We start from the raw sequence: 24,400 nt of genomic DNA, 5'->3' as shown, positions 1-24,400 counted from the left end.
AAATTTGGGGGGCAGGGAACAGCCACAGAGTCTTTGAGACGATAAAAGATATGTATCCTCTTTGGGAAAAATTATACATACATGCTGCCAAATAAAATTTTGTCCAGAATTCAGGGTGATCACATGCCCATTGAATAGCTGTTGTCACAGACTCTAATAAAGCCCCTGGATGAGGACAAGAATGCCCTAAAGAGTTATGTGACTTATTCAGGGCAGCACAACGACATAATCTGATCTTTCAATCAAGACCTGCTGAGCGTGTGTCATTACAGACTTCAGCCTCGCTGCTAAGGATGCAACTCTGTCTGGGCCCCCAAGGAATCCACAGGTTCAGTGGGGACTCCAGTGTGCGACAAATAATCACAATACTATTTGCGTTTAGGAGAAACTTGTTTATTTGACCGACATTAAATGACACCAACTGTGTGAGGGCATTTTGCTAAACTCTATAGGAAACAGAGAGATGGGTAAGGCAACCCTTGTAGATAATCAAGTGCCAATTACTTGCTCCAGCTTCCAGTGCTTTTTCTAATGCACCTTTTATATTACTGAACCTCCTGATGCTCCTCATTGGGGTCTGCAGCTCTGTTTCCTTCATGGATTAAATGAAAATGTACAAGTAAAGGGAGGTGAGGCAGCAGGTCATCCTCTTTCCTATTTCTAAGCAACCAGAGCTCACTCTTTGGGTTTATGTGCATGAACATGCAATTCTTTGCCTGTGGAATACAGAACTGAACTCTTAGATAAATTGGCAAATGGAAGAAAACAGGGAGTAATAAAGGAGGTATGGAATTTTATAAGCTTCATGATCTCTTTCCCCAAAGGCCTGAATCTATGTAATGAGGTAGTAGAACAAATTCCTGCTGAGTCTGAATTTATATTAAAAAAAAGCAGTGATAGGAATAAAGTAAATGCAAAATTTTTTTTTTCTGCCCAGGTCATTAGTTGATAATATTTTTCAAGGTGATACCGAGTTTTTTCCTACAAATATTGGGCTCTTTGTAAGGGCTAAAAATAAACAGAGCAGCCCAGGGAAATAGGCAAGCATTATTGATCTGTGTCAGGGCCATTTCTACTTTAATGTTTGCAAAAGGTACAGCCCGGTTTTGCAAACCTATTTATAGAGAACACCTCCTTCGTCGCTATATATAGATGATAAAAACAAGGTGGATTGTCAGGTAACTTTGGTTTATGTTAGGAAATGGGATCGGGGGGGATCTCCTTCAGAATGAGTGAAGAGGGCTGATCGCTTCTGTTCCTGGGGAAAAGGAAAGAACCATAAGATCCAGTGTCTGCACCCACATTGCCCGTGGACATACTTCTGGCCCGAGTGCCGCCTCCAGTTGGTGTTTACCTCTCAGCTGCCCCAGCTTCCCTCCCCCTGTGCTGGGAGCAGGGGCGAAAACAAACAGGGCGCCTCCAAGACCCCTTCTGCCCTTCTGTCCCTTTGGAGAGCTCGAGCTCCCCATTGCTACTGACCGTGCCTGTGTGCCCACATGTGTGGGCCCTTGTGTCTGTGAGCACGTATGCACACCTGCAGTGTTTTCCTGGAATCCTCTCTGACATTAGGTTCTCCATTTATTTTTTTTTAATTTAAAAAATTTTTTGCTCTCCATTCATTTCCCACCAAAGTCATTTACTCCTCTAATACGCCCAAACCCTAATTTTTCTAGTTTCCTTCCATGCCTGGGCTCTGCTCTTTCCTTTTCTTACAACTGTCAGTTCAATTCAACAAGCGTTTAGTGAGTGCTGAGCACCTTCGAGGTTCTGGGGCTGAAGAGACAAACAAGACAGAATCTCTGTCCTCGTCCTCAGATTGCTCAGTCCAGGGAGACTTGCGGTCTGTGCTTTGCCCTCTTCTCTCTACTCCAGTTATCGCTTGCTCCCTCCAGGCAGAGTTTCCTGCCAGCGTCCTCCATTGTAGTAACAGCTAGGCATCAGTTCAGAAGACATCAGTTGCCCTCACTAAGGCCTGATTTATGAAAGGAGGTGGGCTCGTAGCGACCGGGCTCACATACCCCAAAATGTGATAAGAGAAGGGCTCGGATACTGTGTGTTAAAAATATCAAAGGGATGCTAATGGGCCCGACCCCCTTCGGAGTCGCTCAGAAGTGATGCTGTCTCACCTGCGGGCATGGTTGTCCAGGCTCTGGGAGATGGCCTGTGGACAGTTTCCGCTCTGCCATGGTGGTCTTCCTGTCAGTGCAGCACTGGAATGCTCAAATAACCAACTGTTTTTAGATCGATACAGAAAGCAGACAGACAAACTAACCCTGATGAAGCATAGTAACAGTGGACTCCAGCTTGGAGCTGGCGAAATTTCTTTCCATCATCTCTCTGCCTGTTTCATCCCTTCAGATCTTTGATAGGTGTAGTTTCTCTGCCCGTCCAAATACAACATGAGTTTATTTTCAATGAAAGAGACACCAAGAATAGTGACAGGCAGTACATCTTTGAGGCACAAAATCCTGCCAGTTGTATATAGGCCAGACTTACAGTAAGTGCAGGAGAAGGAACGTGCAAACTAATAAACATTTTAAATATAACACTCACCTCTACCGCTCAGTCCTCTGATAATCACCAGACAGATGGTGTCGGGGCTGAGATAATGCCAGTTCTTTACCCTTCAAGGCCCTGCTGTGTGGAGGGAATTCTTCACTGGTTTCATCACTTGTGATAGGGGTAACATCTTTCTCGTGGCTGGGAGACCTCACTGGCTTCCCAGCTTCATTCTTCACATCTTTTTGTGCCTTGTCATGCTTCACCAAGTCTACTCAGTTCATCCGTGGTCTTCCTCTGTTTCTCATTCCATACCCCCCGGAATGTGTCACTATGTGTGCTGTCCATTCTGCCATGTCTCTAAGTGGCATGCATCCAAATGATGACAGCTGTCTTTTGTGAGCCTTATATAAAGTCATCCATTCTTGCCTTTTCCAAGAGGAGGGATGGTGTGAGGTCACTGGCACAGCAAAAATCCAAATTACTCCTCATCCTCCTGCATGTTCTATCACTGCCCACTATTCTAGGCCTAATAAAAGTGGCCAGGACCAAATCCACCATAGCTTGCTTGCATGCTCTGGGCCCCTGGGTCACTGGCTGTTGCATGGAGAACAGATTGGACGTGGGCAAAAGTAGAAGCAGAGGAACCAGTAAGAGGCTATGAGAATAATTCAGGGAAAATCAGATGATGGCTTGGGTAAGGTAACAGCAGTGGGGAAAGGAGGGAGTGTATAAGTTCAAGGTGGAAGAACAAACAAGATTTGCTAATGATTTTCATATGTGTCATAAGGAATGGAAGCATGATGCCTCCTAAGTTTTGGGGATGGGGAGGTTCATGAGGGAGGTACGGCAAAGGGGAGAGGAAGAGAGATAGCACGAATAAAGTTGGTTAAATGATGTTATAAGGATCTCTTTCAATTACCTAATGAGAATTGACTTAAGATCATGAATATTAAAATATATGTAATAGCCCTTTGAAAATTATGCAGTTCGGAATGACTGTAGGACATTGGTATTATTTGCTTTGGTGCCATGACATGGCCTTGATGGACTGGGCTGACTTCCACCCACTGTGGCCCATTAGTAATGCAGAAGTTCTCTGAGGGTGAGGGCAGTGCCTTATCTGTTGGACTCTCAGCACTAACAGTCATACAGTAATAGGTGTTTGGTAAGTTTGTTGAACAAGTTAGATTGCATATTTGACTTATAGAAGAGTTGACCATCTGGAAACAAACAGCATGTTTTGAAAATACTTCAGTCTTTGAGGGGTTGTGCTACCCCGTCAAGCGCCAGATGCCAGAGTACCAGGGACCGAATCAGCTGGGAGACATGACCACCAGGTAACTGGGTGCCAGAAACCTCATTGGCAGCAAGGTCCATTTATGCATGGGAGTAGAACAAGGAGGGTCTGATCTGAAAGTCAGTGAGAAAGTAGCATGTAGGACCAGGATTGAAGCTTGGAGGCCCAGGATGCAGGTCAGGTTATCCAGGTTCTCACCCTGTAAGGAGGCTCCATGTCCCCAAGGTGCAGGCTACTCAGGAGGTTGTGCTGGGCTGGCTCTCATGGGCTCATTGAAAACTGGTCAGGGCATAATTGCCATAAAAATAGGTACTATTTATGAAAAAAAAAAAAGTCTGCCATCTGGAAAAAGAAGGAAAATGGACCCATTTTCCACATCATCTATATTAGCTAAAAACTTCTCATCCCAACTGGCAATACTTTATGGGTTTGCCCCCACGAAGGCCTATAGCTCACAGACCTGTCAGTATTACACGATCAATACAAAAACTCCAGTTGTTTTGCTGACTTAGGTATTCACTGAGGGATTATTTGGGAGACAGACTTGAAAAGCAATTATGTGGAAAGTTTAATATGCTAGTTCTCCTTCAGAGGGGTTGCTGAGAGGGTACTTTCTGGAAACTTCTCTGGGTTTTTTTTTTTTCCTCCTGATGTCTTATGGCATGTGGTACTCATCTTTCAGTTCTTAGTTTTCTACTTCAGTCTGTCACTGTGGAGCCTCTTTAGGTAACATCCACAAAGATTTTGGAGCTTGTTCTTTTGACCACAAATCTTAATAGCTTTTCAGTTTGTTTTGGCACGGCCTGGGATTGGCGAGGAAGGAGTGGTGCAGGGGAACGAGGGAGACTTTTGTTCAAAAGACAGCTTTTCTCAGGTTGATATCCATGGAAATACCAGTTCGTTTCCTCCTGGCATGGATTTTAAGGCGTTCGTGAAGCTCCCCCTCCCCCACCCTGTTCTTGACCTTCCCCCTCTTCTCCCCAGTGTGTGAAAGTACATTTGCAGCTATCCCCACCTGATGGCTTCCGTGTGTGGCCTCAGCCATGGAACGCTGAGTGTTTGCACTGAGTCTGCTGAGAGCCAAGTCAAGAAACAAGCATGTGGGTGCGAAGCCAAGTGCCCATTTAGGGTAGCTGCTCTGGTTTCGCCCCTGATCCAAGCTGGAGGACATTCTACAGTTGAAGAAAGTCACGGAGCGGCTTGCAGCAGGGAACAGGAACCATGGGCTTTGCCCTCAGCTACTGGAGCAGAATTCTGGCCCGCCACAAGTTAGTGCTTTCGGTTTTCTGATCAGCAGCAGGGCCTGATAGATTCCTGGTTTTACAACTCACTGGTTTCCACCTGGGCTACTTGGAAGCTGCTTCTTTTCCACTTTCATGATCCCCCCCCCTTCCTTCCCTTGCCCATCAAGTTTTGCAACTTACTTTGTGGGCTACACCAAGTAAAAGAAAAGAAACCCATCCAGACCCAAGAATTCCCATGTTGTGGGATATATTATTTCCTGCCATGGAAGAGATTATGATGGCAGTCAGGAGAGTTTTTGGGAATAGGCGAATTTTCTTTTTTCCTCTTAATATTGTTTCAGTTGTTCTTAGTTTGCCAATAGCCTCCAGTGGGTTCTGGACTAAAGTGCTTCAGTGTCTTCTTGCTAATGATAAACAGTCAGCTGATTATTGATTTTGATCATTTTCTAAAGTAACTAGCCATGTTTCTTTGCTATGTATGGGTCATTCCTCAAGAATGGTAGCAGTCAAACCTGGGTTGACCAGATGTACTAAATGGGTGCAGAGAGTTATTGCTGATCTAACAGTTTCTCAAGAGAGAAGGAAGAGATATGAAAAAGGGATAATCTTACTAAAAATAGGGTGTCCAGTCATTTTGGGTAAACTAGCATTTAGGAAAATAAACTAAATAGTTTATTCTACTGTTTCTCTCAGAAAGAAAACAGGATCTGAATCCACAGGCAAGACTGCCCTCAGGCCCCTGGCCCTTTCATTTTGGGAACCAGTGGTGGTGAGAAATAGCAAGCTTATTGATTAGGGAGGATATTCTCTTCTTACTCCCATTCCCACACTTGCTAAGAGGACAGTGTTTTCCTGTTGATGAACATTTGGATGATTACCCTTCCGTTATTGGTAATGATAATGCCACAATGAAAGTTCTCATGCATTCATTATCAGTGTTTTTGCGAATGTTGCTCCCTGAGGTGATTAAAGATCCTAGATCCATACCCACTGGAGAGGAGCAACTACTCTAACTCCTTTTAAAGCCACCACCAGCATGCCCTCCTGTCCCTTTCCTGTTGTTTTCCCCACTTGACTCTCATAACCCAATACAGTAATCAACCATAAGCGATCAGGGTCCCCACTGAAGTGGCTTCATGGACAAGATAGATGACTGAAACATGTGGCCCTCTAGCGTGTGAGAGAATAGGGAGCAGGGGGACTTTTGGAGAATAGAAAGGCCCGAAGCCTCTAGACAGTGAAGTTCCCTACTCCCTCCCCCAATTTAATACCCATGGTTTTCAGGCTCCAGGATGCCAGATGAAAACTGGCTTAAGCATATCTGCACCCACAAGGCCCTTATGCAAGTTGTTCCTCAGCCTGGAAGATCTGCAGTCCCACAGCTTCTTCATCCTTCAGGGGCTCGAATCCCACCTTCCCTGACGGATCCAGTTTCCCTTCCCCCTTGCTGCGTAAGCACCATATTTCTGCCTCTGTTGATCACACATCACACTTCGCCTTCCCCTGGAGGTATTTGAGTCACTCTAGCAGGGCTGCCCAAAGGCTCCATCTTTGAGCTTCTCATTCCATCTGCCCTTAGCATTTATTTCCATATAGTGGATTCTCAATAAATCTTTCTATGGGGAGAAGGACAGGGGAGAAATACAGCCTAGCTTCAAATCACAACCACTGAAAATAGAGGTAGTATATTATATTACAGTCATGGCATCCACTGGAAAATTAAGCAAAAACCTTTGAGTGTACAGGATGTGAACATTTTTTCTGCCAAAAATAATTTTGTATACGGAATCTGAAAGAGTATCACTGAATTAGGCAAGTCCCTTCTTTCTCTTTGTTATGTCCAGTTGGGCTATTTAAGATTAATTTGCTTCATTTATTCATTTATTTTTTCACTTATTTCTTCATTTATAGAAAACACAACACAGGGCAGGCTTGAATTCTCAGTGTGAAATAACTGTTTGACTCCAATGACTATGTAACCTGGGGCATCCAAGCAGTTAGAACTCAAGGAGAAGCAAGGCACCACCCCACAAAATAAGCAGCACCTTAAAGTCAGAATGTGAGAAGCTCTCTCATTAAGAAGCAGGCTGGAAAACATCCTAAATGAGTAACCTCACTTGAGGTAGCATGCTGGCGCAGTGGCCGTATTGATTTATGTATTAGTGCTTTATTTAAACTGTGTGTCCAAAGGTAACTGAGTGGCTGGCTTCTGAGCCCTACCAGACCCAGCTTGGGAGAAGGCCTCCAGATCTTGATGGAGGTGGGAAGTTAATCAGTTCTTCTGAAGTCTGCCTTTCTTCATCATTGAGTACTTTATGCTGAGATTTTATTTTCAGGTTGGGTTTATTGAGGTATAACTTGAACTAAATTCACCCTTTTTTAGTGTACCAAGATACAGAATGGTGTCATTGTCCCCAAAATTTCTTTCATGCCCTCTTGAAGTCAACTCTCCCTTCCAGCCCCAGCCCCTGGCCACCACTGGCCTGTTTTCTGACCCTACAGTTTTGCCTTTTCCAGGATGTTATATAAATGAAATCATACAGCACAAAGGCTGTTGAGTCTGATTTCTTTTACTCAGCATAATACCCTTGAGATCCATCTATGTTGTTCTGTGTGTCAGCGGCTAGTTCCTTTTTATTGCTCAGTAGGATTTCATTGTATGGATGTACTACAGTATCTCTTCACCTAGTGGAAGATACCAGTGTTATTTCCAGATTGGGGTCATTATGAATAAAGTCACCGTAAACATTCACATACCATTTTTTGTGTGTGGGGGGGAATATGTGTTTTCATCTATCTTACCCAAATACCTAAGCATGGGATTGCGGTTTATGTTTAATTCTTCTAAGAAACTGCTGAATCATTTTTCAAAGTGGCTGTTCTATTTTGCACTCCCATCATAGTCACCGAGAGAGGTCAATGTTTGAGGTTACATGCACACCATTTTAGATCATTTCAATAGGATTATAGATTTCAGGTAGATTGAAAGTCCCCTGAGGTGTCCTTTTGCTTCCTCTGCCTCAGCTGTTGGTGCACCAAGAGGAAATGAGAAAAATGGAACAGGGATGTGGACCCCATCTCCATGGGTTGAGCTTTTTATTTATATACAGAACTTCTATTTCTTTCTTCCTTTAACTAAAAATGATTAAAGTGAGCATTTGGCTGCTTGGCAAGACTCTGCCCTGATACTGAGGGGAGATTAGAGTAGCTTTGCAGATAAGCTCAGAAAATCCCTGGGCCACTGAGTCATTTCTCAGCCCCCAGGCAGCCACCGGTGTCGTGGTGCTGATGGCATTGGGTCATGTCGAGTCCTAGGAGCCTGAAAATGGCACATCTTTTAAGTGGGACAGTTCCAAGCTTTAGACAAACTCTCAATTGCCTAGTAACTGATTTCTTTTACCTACTCACCCACTTGCTTTCCGATTCTGACCACTGGCGGCATTTTGCAAGCAAGGCTTCTTATCATCTAGCTTTTGTTTGGTTGCGACAGGGGGTTATGAGTTTGGTCTCCACTACTGGCCCTGGAGCCCCAGCCCTAATGCAGGAGAGATGTGTCTGAGTGCTTTCTGGCTTTTGCTGCGGTCGACACCTTTGTGTTCAACAGGAAAATCAGTTCAAAGGCTATTTGGGTTGGAGGCCTGGTCCTCCTGTGGCCTATTGTGGGTCATGGTAGTTGGCTTTAGAATCAGCTGGCATCAGAAACAGGAAGGAACAAAATCAGTGACTCGTGGAATCTCCGATGCCCTTTGGTAACCTTCAGAGTTCCATGGTAACCGTAGAGGCGCCCTGACCTGCAAATCCAGCCAGTAACCTCCAAGAACCAGTTGCTCGCAGTGTTTAGGTAGGAATTCACTGAGTGTTCCTGACTAAGGAAAACTTTGAGCCAAGGGCACTCAACTCCGTGGAGCTTTTGTACTTTACCCACAACTCCATTTTAACAAAATAGGAAGGAGGAGGGAGAGTAAGTAAATGGAAAATGATGATTTTCTGTCTGATGTTGCTTTAGGGAAATGTCCATTTTGTGCTTATCAGCCACAGAGCTACAAGCGCCCCCTCCTTCCCTGAGCACGTGTCCTGGGAGGTACCGGGGAAGGCTCTACAGCATCATTAGGCAGGCAGGTCTTGTGTTCCATCAGGCTAATGTGACATTCTTCTCATGGATACTAGTTTGGACACAATGGTAAAATTCAATAAAGAGGATGCTGGTGGTTTGGAGGGGAAGAGGTCTGTTTTGTTTCCAGCTACAGATTTGACTGCAGGTGAACTTTTTAGAGCTGAGTTATCAGAATGTGAGAGAAGAAGAGAAGCTGGGATGGGTGGGGGAGACCATCACAGGTTTGGATTGTGCCATATACCCTGGGGGCACCCAGCAGTTTTGTGACTGATCACTTGGCATTAACTAAACGCACAGGATGGCTTTCCCTCATATTGTCCAGTAAATTGCTTCCCCAGAGCTGTCAGCATTTGTAGCCAGAGCGACTTGTTCAACTTTGTATTTTCCACATGGCCTGAAGAAGACCCAGTTGGCAGTCCCTGCATGTCGATTCCCAGAGGCAGCAAGTACATAGAACTATCTTTGGGGACTCTTGCTTGCTAGGCATATGGCGAGTTCACAATGCTAGACATTTTCTCGGGCCGTGGAATACATTTGCCGAGGAAAAGAATACAGTGATAATGAATGTAGGGAGGAGAAAACGCTGTAATAGAAGACAACGTCATGCTGCTAAATTTCATTCTTACTGAGTTGATATTATTGCAGAAGACACCAAGGATCAGAGCATAATAGGAACCTGTTCACAATCATCACTGATGTGCTTTACGTATTGTGATTAATATATTCACACTGGTGCTGTCAGTAAAACATTTATTTCCTCTATGTGTATTACAATTTATTGTTTGCTAGAGCACAGTAAGACTGAGTACTACACAAATCTCACTCCTCAGCCAAGGGAAGTGCTCAAGATGAATGTGTACCCCAAATAATGAAGCGTTTGGTCCATTTGTACGCTGATATTTACACTCATCCGCTGACAAGATCCATAGCATCTAGGGAGGGTAAGGGGTTACTAAATTGTTTTTAGAAACTTCCTTTGCTTTCTTTTTTTTTTTTTAATTTTATTTAGGCAGAGACAGAGACAGAGAGAGTGTGTGCGCATGAGCGGGGGAGGGAGAGTTAACTCCATTTAAAAAAAAAAAATCTCCTCTTCGTGTCTAAGTAAACAAACCCTTCTAAGTTTTTGTGAAAATGATGTGTGTACCAGTTAAAAAATAAAATAGTGTCAGAAATGATTAAATTGAAAAGCCATGTTACTCCCCCCCATCCCCAGCCAGAAACAACACTGAGAAGGCGCTAGATTTGAGTTAGGAGTTTTTTTGCGGGGGGGGGGGGGGGGGGGGGCAGTGCTTAAAATGCCCGAGGACAAGATTTTACTCTACTGTGTGGCACATATTCTATCTAGTTCTTTTAAATGTTTTTTTTTAAATGGTTTATTTTGAACTAATTTTAGACTTAGACAAAAGTTACCCAAAAAATATACTCTCTGTATATATGCCTCACCCAGCTTCCCCTAATGTTACTATCTTACAGAGAGTACAATTTGACTTGGGAAAGTAAAATTCTGGGTTTCTGGCACAGTGCATGGACCTAAGGCAGGGGATGCAGAGGAGCGTGAGGAGTGTCTGCAGGCTCAGTGAACCTTAGGAAGACTTGAGGGAACAGCTCTCCTTTGCATGTACCAGTCCGGCAGCTGCCCAGTGAGCCCGTGAGCTGCCAGGCTGCTCACTCCCTCCCACCCTACCACCTTCCCAGAGTTTTCTCCTACATGTTCTAGGCTCTTCTCATTGTCTATCATCCAGGGTTCTTCTCCAGAGGAACGGAACCAGAGAGAGAGAGACAAGAGATGATAGATACAAAATCAGATACAGACACAGATACAGTTAGAGAGACAGAGATAGAGAGATTTATTTTAAGCAATTGGCTTGCATGATTGTGGGGGCTGGAAAGTCCAAAATCCATAGATCAGCAGACAGGCTAGAAATTCAGATAAGAGGGCGCCTGGGTGGCTCAGTTGGTTAAGCGACTGCCTTCGGCTCAGGTCATGATCCTGGAGTCCCGGGATCGAGTCCCGCATCGGGCTCCCTGCTCGGCAGGGAGTCTGCTTCTCCCTCTGACCCTCCTCCCTCTCATGCTCTCTGTCTCTCATTCTCTCTCTCTCAAATAAATAAATAAAATAAAGTCTTAAAAAAAAAAAGAAATTCAGATAAGAGATGATGTTGCAGTCTTTGGCGTCCTAAATCCACAGGGCAGGCCAGCAGGCTGGAAACTCAGGCAGGATTTCTGTGTTACCATCTTGAGGCAGAATTCCTTCTCTGGGAAACCTTAGTTTTTGCCATGGAAGCCTTTAACTGATTGGATTAAGATGCACGCATGTGCGCACGCACACACACACACACACACCCCCCTTCGCATTATGGAGGGTAATCTCCATTACTTAAAGTCAAATGATTGTAAATGTTAATGCCATCTACAAAAAATACCTTCACAGAAACGTCTAGACTAGCGTTTACCCAGACAGCTGGGCGTCCTACCCTACCTAAGTTGAACCTAAAACTAACCATCATCGGCTCTGCTCTTTGCCAGCCTCTCTTTGACCTCCAGACATTTGTTGAAATCTTTCTTCTTTCCCTGATGTCCCTTTCCCAGTTGCATCCCTGTTGCATCCTTCCCCTTCTGTTATCATTTTATTAGAGTCTAAGGACACACGTGCTTATATGTATCCTACCGTCTTCTGTTTGTAAAGAGAACCTGACTACTAATGCAAGTGCCCCTCCTAAATAATGGCATGTCAGCAGAGGTCAGCAAGCCTTTGGAGATTAAAAACCAAAAAAAGCATCACATGATTCAGCTCAAATTTATTTACTTTACATATTGCTCAAGACAGGTTTACCAATATTGATTCTTAGGTATCTACTGCATTGTACTTATTTTAGAATTTTTCAAATATTCATTTTATTTAAAAGGACCTATCTAAATGAAATTGTTTATCTTTCTGTTTGCATATAGATCCATCCAACTTCGAATATTTGAAAAATCTTTTGAGTTCTCAGCTTTCAATCTGACCCTTTAATTTTCAAAATCACAAACAAAGCTCTTTGAAGGGCTTATTCACCTCTGTAATTCACAACACCTAGAATGGTGCTTTGTCTAAAGTAGGTGCTCAAAAAATTTTTTTTTAGATATGCTTAAGTTTTCAAAAAATTAGTTAGCTTTATATAATAATGGTATAACTTAATATGGTCCTTTAGAGATTTCAAATGCTTTAATTTCTGACATTTCATTCACCCCTCACATTTGATACCACGTGTCAGGTTAGGTAGGTAGCAGGCACTTTTAAGTCTCATTTTATAGGGAGGATCCTTGGGCTCTGTCTGAAATGGTAAATAATTTGCCAAGACCATGTGCCTTACAGTTTCTGAAACTGCCTGATTCTAGTTCTTCTGACTCCTAATTCTGTGCTCCTTATTTTGCATATACCACAGTATGCTGTACATATCCTTGTGGAACGTTACGCTGTGAGCATATTTCTATAAATCCTACTACCGTTAGACATGCTTGCAGTGGACTCACATTCAGGGCATGTTCTGCTAGTGCTCTAAATGATCCCTTTCTTTATAAGAAGGTAGGTTTCCTTAAACAGTCAGTCTACCTTGCTATCTCCTTGTGTCTTCTGTACCCATGGGCCAGAGTCATCCACAAAAAATGCTCTCAAGATTAGGGTCTCTCCCAGCAAAGCTGAATCCAAGACCACTGATAAATAAGACATAAGGACAGTACAGCATAGGGAATATAGTTAATACTATTGTAACAACTTTGTATGATGACCGATGGTAGCTAGTGGTGGTCATTTCCTCATGTATGTAAATGTTGAATCACTATGTTGTACAGCTGAAACTAATATAATACTGTATGTATGTCAACTACACTTCCATCAAAAAAAAAGAATCAGGGGCACCTGGGTTGTTCAGTCAGGTGAGCATCGGACTCTTGATTTCGGCTCAGGTCACAATCTCAGGGGCGTGGGGTGTGGGGTTGAGCCCTGTGTTTGTCTCCTCACTCACTGGGAGTCGGCTTGGGGTACTCTCTCTCTCTCTCCCTCTCCCTCTGCCCCAACCCCCTGCTCGTGCATTCTCTCTCTCTAAAATAAATTAATTAAATCTTTAAAAAAAAAAAAAAAAGAAAAACCGCTGTGTATTTTCAGAATTAGAGCCTTCCTTCCACCACTGAAAACTCATCCATACAAAAAAGGCATGCTCTAGTATTAATATAAAAAACACTGGATTAAACCTATCACATAATTCACTAATAGCAAACGGAGCTGCAACACTTTTCCCCCCATACCTCCCAAAACGCATCTTTTCAGAAATCAGGTTGTGGCTTAATGAAATGATTAGATGAAAAGTAACAATGCCTTGTAAAAAAAAAAAAAAAAGGCATCATTACAATCTAAGTACAGACTCGCTATTACAAATACATATTTTTCTTTTTTTTTTTTTAAAGAAATACCATGTATCTTAATTTTTAGTACGAAATGCATATGACAAAAGCCAAGGGTGGTCCCCAAGAGCAAAGCCCCATTACCCAGAGCCATTCCCCATTGTTTTGAACATCCTCCTGCCACCAGCTGGGGGTGCCAAGGAGGACAGTTTCCTTGCCAAACCCTCCCTACCTTTGGTTTCCCCATTTTTCTTTCTTCCTCTTTTTCCCAGGGCTGCCTCTGGGCCCTCTCTCCCGCCCTCCCAGTCCCCACCTTTCCACTGGACTCTCACATGCCCTGAAAGCTTAAGTGCCTAACTCATCTTTGCTGCAAATTATGTGTTATTCAGACCAGTTTCAGGCCAGCTCTCGTATTATTCGACTTAGTTAGCCAGAGGTTTAAAGGATTAAACAATCCTGCAAGTGTTTCCTGCTGTCATTCCTCTTCATTCAGGGCAGAGGGGCATCCTTTGGGCTGGGGCTTCATCACCCCCAGTCTGGGACGTGGCCTGCAGGGACCTGTGAAAGCCCGGAAGGGGAGGTGGGATCGTGTGAGCAGAAGTGTGTTTTCTTGGGGAGTAGCTCTACAGTTTTCCTCAGATCTTAAAACGGACCCATGACGCCAAAATGTTTAAGCACCTTGACTGGCTCTGAGAAGGCCTGTGTTTCTGCTGGCTGCTTCTCTCTCCCCTTGAGGTCTGGCCTGGGCTCTGGCAATGAACCTGCAGGCCCTGGAGCAGCAGTTGTGTCCCCTCTGGTTCCCCCGTCAGCCTCCCCCATCCGCTCGGCTCTGCCTCCTGCACTTTCTCCCCAGCCTGCTGCCCCTCGGCTGGACCTAACCCCTGCTGGGCCGGTGTTGCTCCTCTCGGCATAGAAGGTGTTCCTGTCCCGTTTATTTCCCAAGCAACTTTACTCTAGTTTGGTCTATTCTAGAACCTCTTTTTTGAATATAGAGAATCACTGGGTTTTCTCTACCTCCTGCGCCTGCATCAGTGCACCTGCCCATCCCAGAGCCACCGCCCTCCTTAGAAGGTGACACATTCCCTTCTTAGGGAACTGCGTCACTCAAATGACCAGTAGCATCCCCATGGCCTGAGAAACCCTCGCATTTTCTTCCTTCCCAACCCCCCAGAACTGCAAGGCCCCACACTAACATGATAGAGTTCCATCCAGAGTCACTTGTTGTAGTTCACAAACAGGTTTTACCCTGCTTCGACCCCACCTTGATAACTTCTGACTCTCTCTTTGTGGTACGATAGCAGGTGTCACATGTTCTGATCAACTTTTCAGTGTTAGAATTGGGAAGAATTAGCCAATACTGATTAAAAATGAGAACCATAAAGGAAGCTGGACATAGATAAAAGATAGGAGAAAGGTAAAGTCCCATAGATTTTCAGGGCTTTCTTTTGGTTTGGGTCATTGCTTTGGTTTAGGCATCTTCTAAGAGCCCTTGCATCCTGTGCTTCTTCTGATTTGCTGCCCATGAGGTGTCTGAGATGCAGAGAGGGCCCAGTTGGAAAGGAAGTTGGAGGGACACAGCTCCTTGGCTGTATGAGCTTCAGTGGGCTGACCCCGGTGTCATAAATCAAGTTGGCAGCGAGGGTGGATTTGGGGCCCCGAGGAAACTGCTGTTCCAAGTCCAAAGTTAGCTCCTCCACGAGGTCTGCATGCTCAGCCTGCTGACACTTCCGATAGTCTTTGCTGATACCAGAAAGAGAGAATTCGAGCCCTGCCATATTTAGATCCCTGCCCTAAGTCAGAGTTCTGAGCTGCTGCGTCGCTGTTTCTGATACACAATCCTGAGCTGAGCAAGTGACCGGCCTGTGGCCTCACAGACTCAAAAGAAAGCCTGGTCATGGGCAGAGGGCTGGTTCCTGTCCTCAGATAGGGATGGGGACACACCAGGGCCCTGCCAGATCTCTTGCCTACCCCCCTCCCCTCCTGTCCTGAGGCCAGCTTTTCAGAAGGGATCATCTGTCACTTTGTTACTAGAAAACAAGCAGCTCTCTTTTGGGAAGCCAGAGTTAACTCCCTTTGGGGGCTTGGAGGAACTGCTGGGCAGTGTATGTGCGATCCAGCTCTGTGACTCTTCTACATGGTTCCTAATCCGAGGCTCCTCCTGCAGAGGGGAGATAATGAAGGTGTGCAGAGCTAACTCCACAAGTAGCCTTTTTCATAGCTAAGAATTGTCGATGAGACTTTGCAAAAGTATTTCAGAGCCCGTGGCTACCAGGTATCTCAGTTTAATCTACCCAAAGAGTTGGGGAGGAGAAAACATTCCGGTTAGGGTCTAGCTGACTGTGTGAACAGGGTGGCAACAACAGGCTGAGCCCATGTGGATACAGGCGAAGTTTCTTCCCAATCATACAGCACATTGAGTTCTCCCAGCTTCTGACCCATTGGCCCTCCACACACCACACTGTGTGCACCACCAGTCCTTCCTACATTTCAAGAAACTACAACAGCACAAAATGTTGAGGTCTACCTGTACGCCTGTGTCAGAATTAGTTGTAAGGTCCAGAGTTCCCTCAGCCAGCTGAGTCATTTTGCCTTTCACCAAAGGACTCAAACAAATTGGTTCTCTGTTGTTGCCCAGCCATATTAGGGATGCGACAAAGACAATTCAGAACAGGGCATGTATATCCCATGCCAACCCCTACTCTCTGAGCGACTTCTCTGTGCCAGACATTCTACTTTATACTTCACATCTGAATTAATTAACATTCAGAACATTTCCATGAAGGTGTATTTAGCCCATGTGACAGATGACAAAATCGAGGGTAGACCGTTAAGATGCTCTAGGTACCTCAGCTAACCTTTGGTAGATCACAGTTGGAAGCCAGGTCTCTTGACGTGAGAGCCCTTGCTTGTCCTCCTACACGATGCCATTGCTGCAATGTGTTAGACCCCAGAACTATACATTAGGAGCAGCTGGGGGACTGGAAAATGAGTCAGTCAGAACCTCTTCAGGTGCAGCCCAGGCCACCTAGGGAAGAGCTACCAAGCACTCGGCTCCCCCTCCAGCACGAAGAAGACAGACTATCCCTCCATTATCCTGGGATGAGCATGGGTCCGAGCCAACCAACAGCTCCCCCTGCTCCTCTTTTCCCATCGCTGCCTCAAGACAGGGCCATTCACGTTCATTCAGCTTGGGGCTCAGCCGTGGTGCAGGAGAGACTGGAGCCGGCAGGCTGTGATGGGGGCCTGGGCCAGGGAGCGTCCCCGAGGGTGCAGCAGCAGGTGGCCCGCGGGGGCAGAATGGGCAGAACCCGCGTCTAGCACAGCGGCGGAGGAATGAAACTTGTATGAGGGAAGAATGACTAGGTTTCAAAGTCACTGCGGGCAGAAGGTTTTATCATTAACAAAAGTGACAAAATAGTATAAAAGTAACAAAAATATTATAGTCGGAAAGGGGTACTGTGGAGATCATGTTGCACACGTTGAGTTTGAAGTCTTGTAAGAATTTGACATGGAGCCGTCCATGGGCAAGTGAAGATTTGTCAGAGACACAGCAGGCCTTGCTCCGTTTCCCAAATGCATCGAGATGTGATGTGAACTCCCTGAAGAAGGTGAGAAAGCAAATAGCAAGTAGAGTGCTGTCCAGGTCCTTCCAGAGCATTCAGACCGTGCTCTTGTGCATGTGTCTGTGACATGTATCTCTCTCCTGAAAATATGCTAAGTAAAAAAAAAACGACAGAAAAGGCCACATGTTGCATGATACCATCGATCTAAAACGTCAACAACAGACAAACCCATCGCGACAGAAAACAGATTTGTAGTTTCCAGGGAGCTTGGGAAGAGAGGAGTGGGGAGTGGCTGCTAATGGGTATGGAATTTCTTTTGGGAATGATGACAAGTTTCTAAAATTGATTACCGTGATGGGCACGCAGCTCTGTGAATACACTAAGATGCATTTTAAACGGGTGAATCGTGGAGCAGGTGAATTCTATCTCAATTTAAAAATAAGGATCTATACATACATCTCACTCAAACTGTCATTATTTACTCGACCAAAAATAAAATCCAAACAAAAAACCAATTTCAAATTATATCCAGCCTTTAACTCGAGAATATGTGGGCACCTTGATCCCTTATGCGGAGAAAACGCACCTCTTTGTTCAGCTCTCCTCACAGGTTACCTTAACTGTTGGCACAAGAAACAAACCCTGTGGATCAGGACATGGGAGACAGTTTAAGGGATAATTAGATTCTCCATCTCAAGAACCACATTGATTTGCAGGAGAGAAAAAGCTCATGATCCTTTGCTGCCTGTTTGTTCCCTGTGAGAGCCATTCTCACTTGGCCTCTGTTTAACCTGCAGGTTCTTATATAGTCAGGAATTTAAAAAGGGGGAATAGAAAAGGAGAAACCGAACACAGGTTCTTTCTTTGGGATATGCATTAAAATAGGAATTTGATCTTGGTTCACAATTTTTTTAAATTTTTTAAAAGATTTTATTTATTTATTTGAGAGAGAGAAGGCAAGAGAGAGAGAGAGAGCACGTGCGCACACGTGCATGAGTGGGAGAGGGGCCAGAGGGAGAAGCAGGCTCCCCACTGAGCAGAGCACCCGACATAGGGCTCGATCCCAGGACCCTGGGATCATGACCTGAGCCGAAGGCAGATGCTTAACTGACTGAGCCACTTAGGCACCCTTTTGTTCACAATTTTTAAACCTGAACAGTATGAATGTTTGGACAGTGGCACCAGGTTTCATTATCAATGGGTGGTCCTCCTAACATGCTGGAGCTGGGTACTGAAGCATCCGAGGAGGTCATCTGAAGCTGAGGAAGGCACAATCTATAGAGACGACTTGAAAGGGAAGTTGCATGTGCAACTGATGAATCACTACATTCTACCCCTGAAACTACTAATACACTCTATGTTAACTAAATTGAATTTAAATAAAAAGTTTTTTTTTTTTAAAAAAGGAAAGGACAGTGTTAACAAAAGTAGAAAGTACATTTTGGAAGCAGCCTTAGCTATTTCACGGCAGACTTTGGGACCACTCCAGCATAGGGATTCTAAATACCATAATAGTCAAGTAATGTGTTCTCCTTATAAAATTAAAATGAGCATGCCTGGCAGCCTATGAAGAACGAAGCTTCACTCCAAACATAATATTTTATATTGTCCACACTTTAGCGCTCTGTTACTGTTGGCTTACAGATCAGATGTGATGTTTTTCTCTTGTTGTTGTTTAAAGAAAAATGGTTGGAAAAGTCCCAGTTTGCTGGTATGGCAGGAGGGAAATCAGGTGCAGGCACGAACATGGATCTATCTACAAACTAAACATGTATACAGCACCTTCAGTGTGAAGACCACACTGTTGAGTATTATTTCCCAAAGCCTTGCAAAGTACATTAAATATCTGCATCCATCTTACCACTGTATTTAAAGACAAGAATGCTGTCTCAGCAGAAAAGCGACCACTTTCTGGAAGGTAGGACGTGCGGAGAAGTGAATCCGAGGCGATATTCGGGAGGATAGACGGCGGGGGAGGGGCCTCCGTCGGCCGCTTCTGGCGAGTGATAGAGCCGCGGAGCACAAAATCGGAACTTTTGAAAGTCTGCTCCGCCGAGGGACGTCACTCTGGTGGCTCAGCGGGGGGTGGAACCCTCCGGGACAGTGTGGTCTCAGGACCCTCGGGGTCACAGAAAGACCGGGGGTGCCTGAGGGCAGCAGAGCTCCCAGGTAACGCAGCAGGGAAGCCGGCTGCAGAGGCGGAGCCCAGGCGCGGGCTCTCAGCTGGGGTTGCCATTAACCTCGATCCGCGGCCCAGTCGGGCCCCTGCTCCTCCAGCAGGGACCCAACAAGCGGCCGATCCGGGGAGACTCACCTTCCTCCCCCGGGAGGAGCCGCGCGGGAGTGCACCGCAGGGATCTGCTGGGTTTGGAGACTCCAGACCGGGTCCGGTGCCAGAGATAGAAACGCGTGGTCACAGGCCGGTTGAGCACGGAGTGCAGCTGCAGACCGGGGAGACGGGAGTGACTGACGGCTTTTCTCTGGGGGCTCACTGAGGAGCGGGCCCGAGTTCTCGGCTCCTCTGGGGCGGAGATTGGGAGGCCGCCATTTTCACTCTCCGCCTCCAAAGCTGGACGGAAAGCTCGCAGGGAACAAAAGCCCCGGAGAGCAAACCCGAGCAGATAACTTAGCCGGGAGGGGGCAAGGGCGGGGCTATTCCGCCTCCGGCAGAGACATTTGGAAACCACGGCAACAGGCCCCTCCCCAGAAGATCAGCGAGAACAGGCAGCCAAGACCAAGTTTACCGATCAATGAGAACGGCAGAACTCCAGCGCTAGGGGAATGCTGCACATAGAATTCACGGCTTTTTTACCATGATTCCTTAGTCTTTTAAAGTTAATTTTTTTTTTTAACTGTCTTTTTGTCTTTTTATTTCTTTTTGAATTATTCTTTTTCCCTTTTTCAAACAACATCTTATCAATCCCTTTTTTAAAAAAAAAACATTTTTATTTTTCATTTTTAGAGTCATATTCTATCCCTTCATAGTAGTTACCCATATTTTTGGCTTATATATATAAGTTGTTCTCTCTTTAAAATTTTGAGATAGTTTCTTCTAACAGATTAAAATATACCCTAAATCTCTAGTATATGGTGTTCTCTATTCCCCTGCCTGATCACATCCTCTCCCTTTTTTTTTTTCTTTTTCTTTTTTCTTTTTTTAAATCCTCTTTCTTTTTTCAAACAACTTCTTATCAATTCCTTTTATAAAATTTTTTATAATTTCCATTTTTACAGTCATTTTCCATCCCTTCATCATATCAACCCTTATTTTTGTACATATATAAGTTTTTCTTTCTTTAAAATTTTGGGAGACACTTTCTTCTAAAAGACCAAAACACACCCCAAATCTAGTGTGTGGCACTGATCTATATACCATATAGATCATATTTGATCACATTCTGGTTTTTCTTTTGTTGTTGTTCTTTTGTTTTGTTTGTTGTTGTTTTTATCTTTATCTTTTTCTTTTTTTTTCTTTTTTTTTTTTTTTTTCTCTCTTTCCCCTTCTTATCCCACTGCTTCAGGTCTTTTCTGATTTGTTTAGAGTATATTTTCTGGGGACGTGGTTACTCTGCTAGCATTTTGTTCTCTCATTAATCTATTCTCCTCTGCACAAAATGACGAGACGGAAAAAATCACCTCAACAAAAAGAACAAGAGGCAGTACCGACTGCCAGGGACCTACTCAATACGGACATTAGTACGATGTCAGATCTAGAGTTCAGAATCATCACTTTAAAGATACTAGCTGGGCTTGAAAAAAATATGGAAGTTATTAGAGAAACTCTTTCTGGAGAAGTAAAAGAGCTAAAATCCAACCAAGTAGAAATCAAAAAGGCTATTAATGAGGTGCAATCAAAAATGGGGGCACTAACTGCTAGAATAAATGAGGCAGAAGAGAGAATCAGTAATATAGAAGATGAAATGCTGGAAAATAAAGAAGCTGAGAAAAAGAGAGATAAACAACTACTGGATCATGAGGGCAGAATTCGAGAGATAAGTGATACCATAAGACGAAACAACATTAGAATAATTGGGATCCCAGAAGAAGAAGAAAGAGAGAGGGGGGCAGAAGGTATAATGGAGCAAATTATAGCAGAGAACTTCCCTAATTTGGGGAAAGAAACAGGCATGAAAATCCAGGAAGCACAGAGAACCCCTCTCAAAATCAATAAAAATAGGTCAACTCCCCGACATCTAATAGTAAAACTTACAAGTCTCACAGACAAAGAGAAAATCCTGAAAGCAGCTCGGGAGAAGAGATATGTAACCTACAATGGTAGAAACATTAGATTGGCAACAGACCTATCCACAGAGACCTGGCAGGCCAGAAAGGACTGGCAGGATATATTCAGAGCACTAAATGAGAAAAATATGCAGCCAAGAATACTCTATCCAGCTAGGCTGTCATTGAAAATTGAAGGAGAGATAAAAAGTTTCCAGGACAAAAAAAAACTAAAGGAATTTGCAAACACAAAACCAGCCCTACAGGAAATCTTGAAAGGGGTCCTCTAAGCAAAGAGAGACCCTAAAAGCAACATAGACCAGAAAGGAACACAGACAATATATGGTAACAGTCACCTTACAGGCAATATAATGGCACTAAATTCCTATCTTTCAATAGTTACCTTGAATGTAAATGGGCTAAATGCCCCAATCAAAAGACACAGGCTAACAGACTGGATTAAAAAACAAGATCCATCGATATGCTGTCTGCAAGAGACTCATTTTAGACCCAAAGACACCCCCAGATTGAAAGTGAGGGGGTGGAAAACCATTTACCATGCTAATGGACACCAAAAGAAAGCTGGGGTGGCAATCCTTATATCAGACAAATTAGATTTTAAACCAAAGACTGTAATAAGAGATGAGGAAGGACACTATATCATACTTAAAGGATCTATCCAACAAGAAGATCTAACAATTGTAAATATCTATGCCCCTAACATGGGAGCAGCCAATTATATAAGGCAATTAATAACAAAAGCAAAGAAACACATCAACAACAATACAATAATAGTGGGGGACTTTAACATCCCCCTCACTGAAATGGACAGATCATCTAAGCAAAAGATCAACAAGGAAATAAAGACTTTAAATGACACACTGGACCAAATGGACTTCACAGACATATTCAGAACATTCCACCCCAAAGCAACGGAATACACATTCTTCTCTACTGCCCATGGAACATTCTCCAGAATCGACCACATCCTAGGTCATAAATCAGGTCTCAACCGGTACCAAAAGATTGGGATCATTCCCTGCCTATTTTCAGACCACAATGCTTTGAAACTAGAACTCAATCCCAAGAGGAAAGTCGGAAAGAACTCAAATACATGGAGGCTAAAGAGCATCCTACTGAAGAATGAATGGGTCAACCAGGAAATTAAAGAAGAATTAAAAAAATACATGGAAACTAATGAAAATGAAAACACAACTGTTCAAAATCTTTGGGATGCAGCAAAGGCAGTCCTAAGAGGAAAGTATATAGCAATACAAGCCTTTCTCAAGAAACAAGAAAGGTCTCAAGTACACAACCTAACCCTACACCTAAAGGAGCTGGAGAAAGAACAGCAAATAAAGCCTAAACCCAGCAGGAGAAGAGAAATCATAAAGATCAGAGCAGAAATCAATGAAATAGAAACTAAAAGAACAGTAGAACAGATCAACGAAACTAGGAGCTGGTTCTTTGAAAGAATTAACAAGATTGATAAACCCCTGGCCAGACTTATCAAAAAGAGAAGAGAAATGACCCAAATCAACAAAATCATGAATGAAAGAGGAGAGATCACAACCAACACCAAAGAAATACAAACAATTATAAGAACATATTATGAGGGCGCCTGGGTGGCTCAGTCGGTTGAGCGACTGCCTTCGGCTCAGGTCATGATCCTGGAGTCCCGGGATCGAGTCCCGCATCGGGCTCCCTGCTCGGCAGGGAGTCTGCTTCTCCTTCTGACCCTCCTCCCTCTCGTGCTCTCTGTCTCTCATTCTCTCTCTCGCAAATAAAAAAAAAAAAAAAAAAAAAAAAAAAAAAAAAAAAAAAAAAAAAAAAAAAAAAAAAAAAAAAAAAGAACATATTATGAGCAACTCTATGCCAGCAAATTAGATAACCTGGAAGAGATGGATGCATTCCTAGAGATGTATCAACTACCAAAACTGAACCAGGATGAAATAGAAAACCTGAACAGACCTATAACCACTAAGGAAATTGAAGCAGTCATCAAAAATCTCCCAAAAAACAAAAGCCCAGGGCCAGATGGCTTCCCAGGGGAATTCTACCAAACATTTCAAGAAGAATTAATACCTATTCTTCTGAAACTGTTCCAAAAAATTGAAACGGAAGGAAAACTTCCAAACTCATTTTATGAGGCCAGCATTACCTTGATCCCCAAACCAGACAAAGACCCCATCAAAAAGGAGAATTACAGACCAATATCCCTGATGAACATGGATGCAAAAATTCTCACCAAAATACTAGCCAATAGGATCCAACAGTACATTAAAAGGATTATTCACCATGACCAAGTGGGATTTATCCCTGGGCTGCAAGGTTGGTTCAACATCCGCAAATCAATCAATGTGATACAGTACATTAACAAAGGAAAGAACAAGAATCATATGATCCTCTCGATAGATGCCGAAAAAGCTTTTGACAAAGTACAGCATCCTTTCTTGATCAAAACTCTTCAGAGTATAGGGATAGAGGGTACATACCTCAATATCATAAAAGCCATCTATGAAAAACCTACAGCAAATATTATTCTCAATGGGGAAAAACTGAGAGCTTTCCCCCTAAGGTCAGGAACGCGGCAGGGATGTCCACTATCACCACTGCTATTCAACATAGTATTGGAAGTCCTAGCCACAGCAATCAGACAACAAAAAGAAATCAAAGGCATCCAAATTGGCAAAGAAGAAGTCAAACTCTCACTCTTTGCAGATGATATGATACTTTATGTGGAAAACCCAAAAGACTCCACCCCAAAACTGCTAGAACTCATACAGGAATTCAGTAAAGTGGCAGGATATAAAATCAATGCACAGAAGTCAGTGGCATTCCTATACACCAACAACAAGACAGAAGAAAGAGAAATTAAGGAGTCGATCCCATTTACAATTGCACCCAAAACCATAAGATACCTAGGAATAAATCTAACCAAAGAGACAAAGGATCTGTACTCAGAAAACTATAAAATACTCATGAAAGAAATTGAGGAAGACACAAAGAAATGGAAAAACGTTCCATGCTCATGGATTGGAAGAACAAATATTGTGAAGATGTCAATGCTACCTAGAGC

The 24,400-nt window shown here is 43.8% G+C and overlaps 1 protein-coding gene and 1 long non-coding RNA gene across 6 annotated transcripts in view; one reads left to right on the top strand and one right to left on the bottom strand.

Annotated features, from left to right (window-relative positions):
* MARCHF3 (membrane associated ring-CH-type finger 3) overlaps positions 1-24,400 on the top strand; it is a 140,144-nt gene that overhangs the window by 20,762 nt on the left and 94,982 nt on the right. The window lies entirely within an intron of this gene.
* Positions 16,916-19,667, bottom strand: LOC135365341 (uncharacterized). Of its 2 annotated transcripts, none has more exons than XR_010412986.1 (2): positions 18,962-19,667; positions 16,916-17,251 (listed from the first exon to the last, which is right to left on the bottom strand). It is a non-coding gene; the product is annotated as an uncharacterized LOC135365341 (long non-coding RNA). The 2 variants fall into 2 exon arrangements; XR_010412985.1 differs by having other exon boundaries at positions 19,415-19,667.

Source organism: Mirounga angustirostris, unplaced genomic scaffold, assembly GCF_029215605.1.
Source record: "Mirounga angustirostris isolate CCGP_5_RB_7025 unplaced genomic scaffold, mMirAng1.0.hap1 SCAF_7, whole genome shotgun sequence".
Classification (NCBI taxonomy): Eukaryota; Metazoa; Chordata; class Mammalia; order Carnivora; family Phocidae; genus Mirounga; species Mirounga angustirostris.
This window is presented reverse-complemented; position numbering and strand designations above follow the sequence as displayed.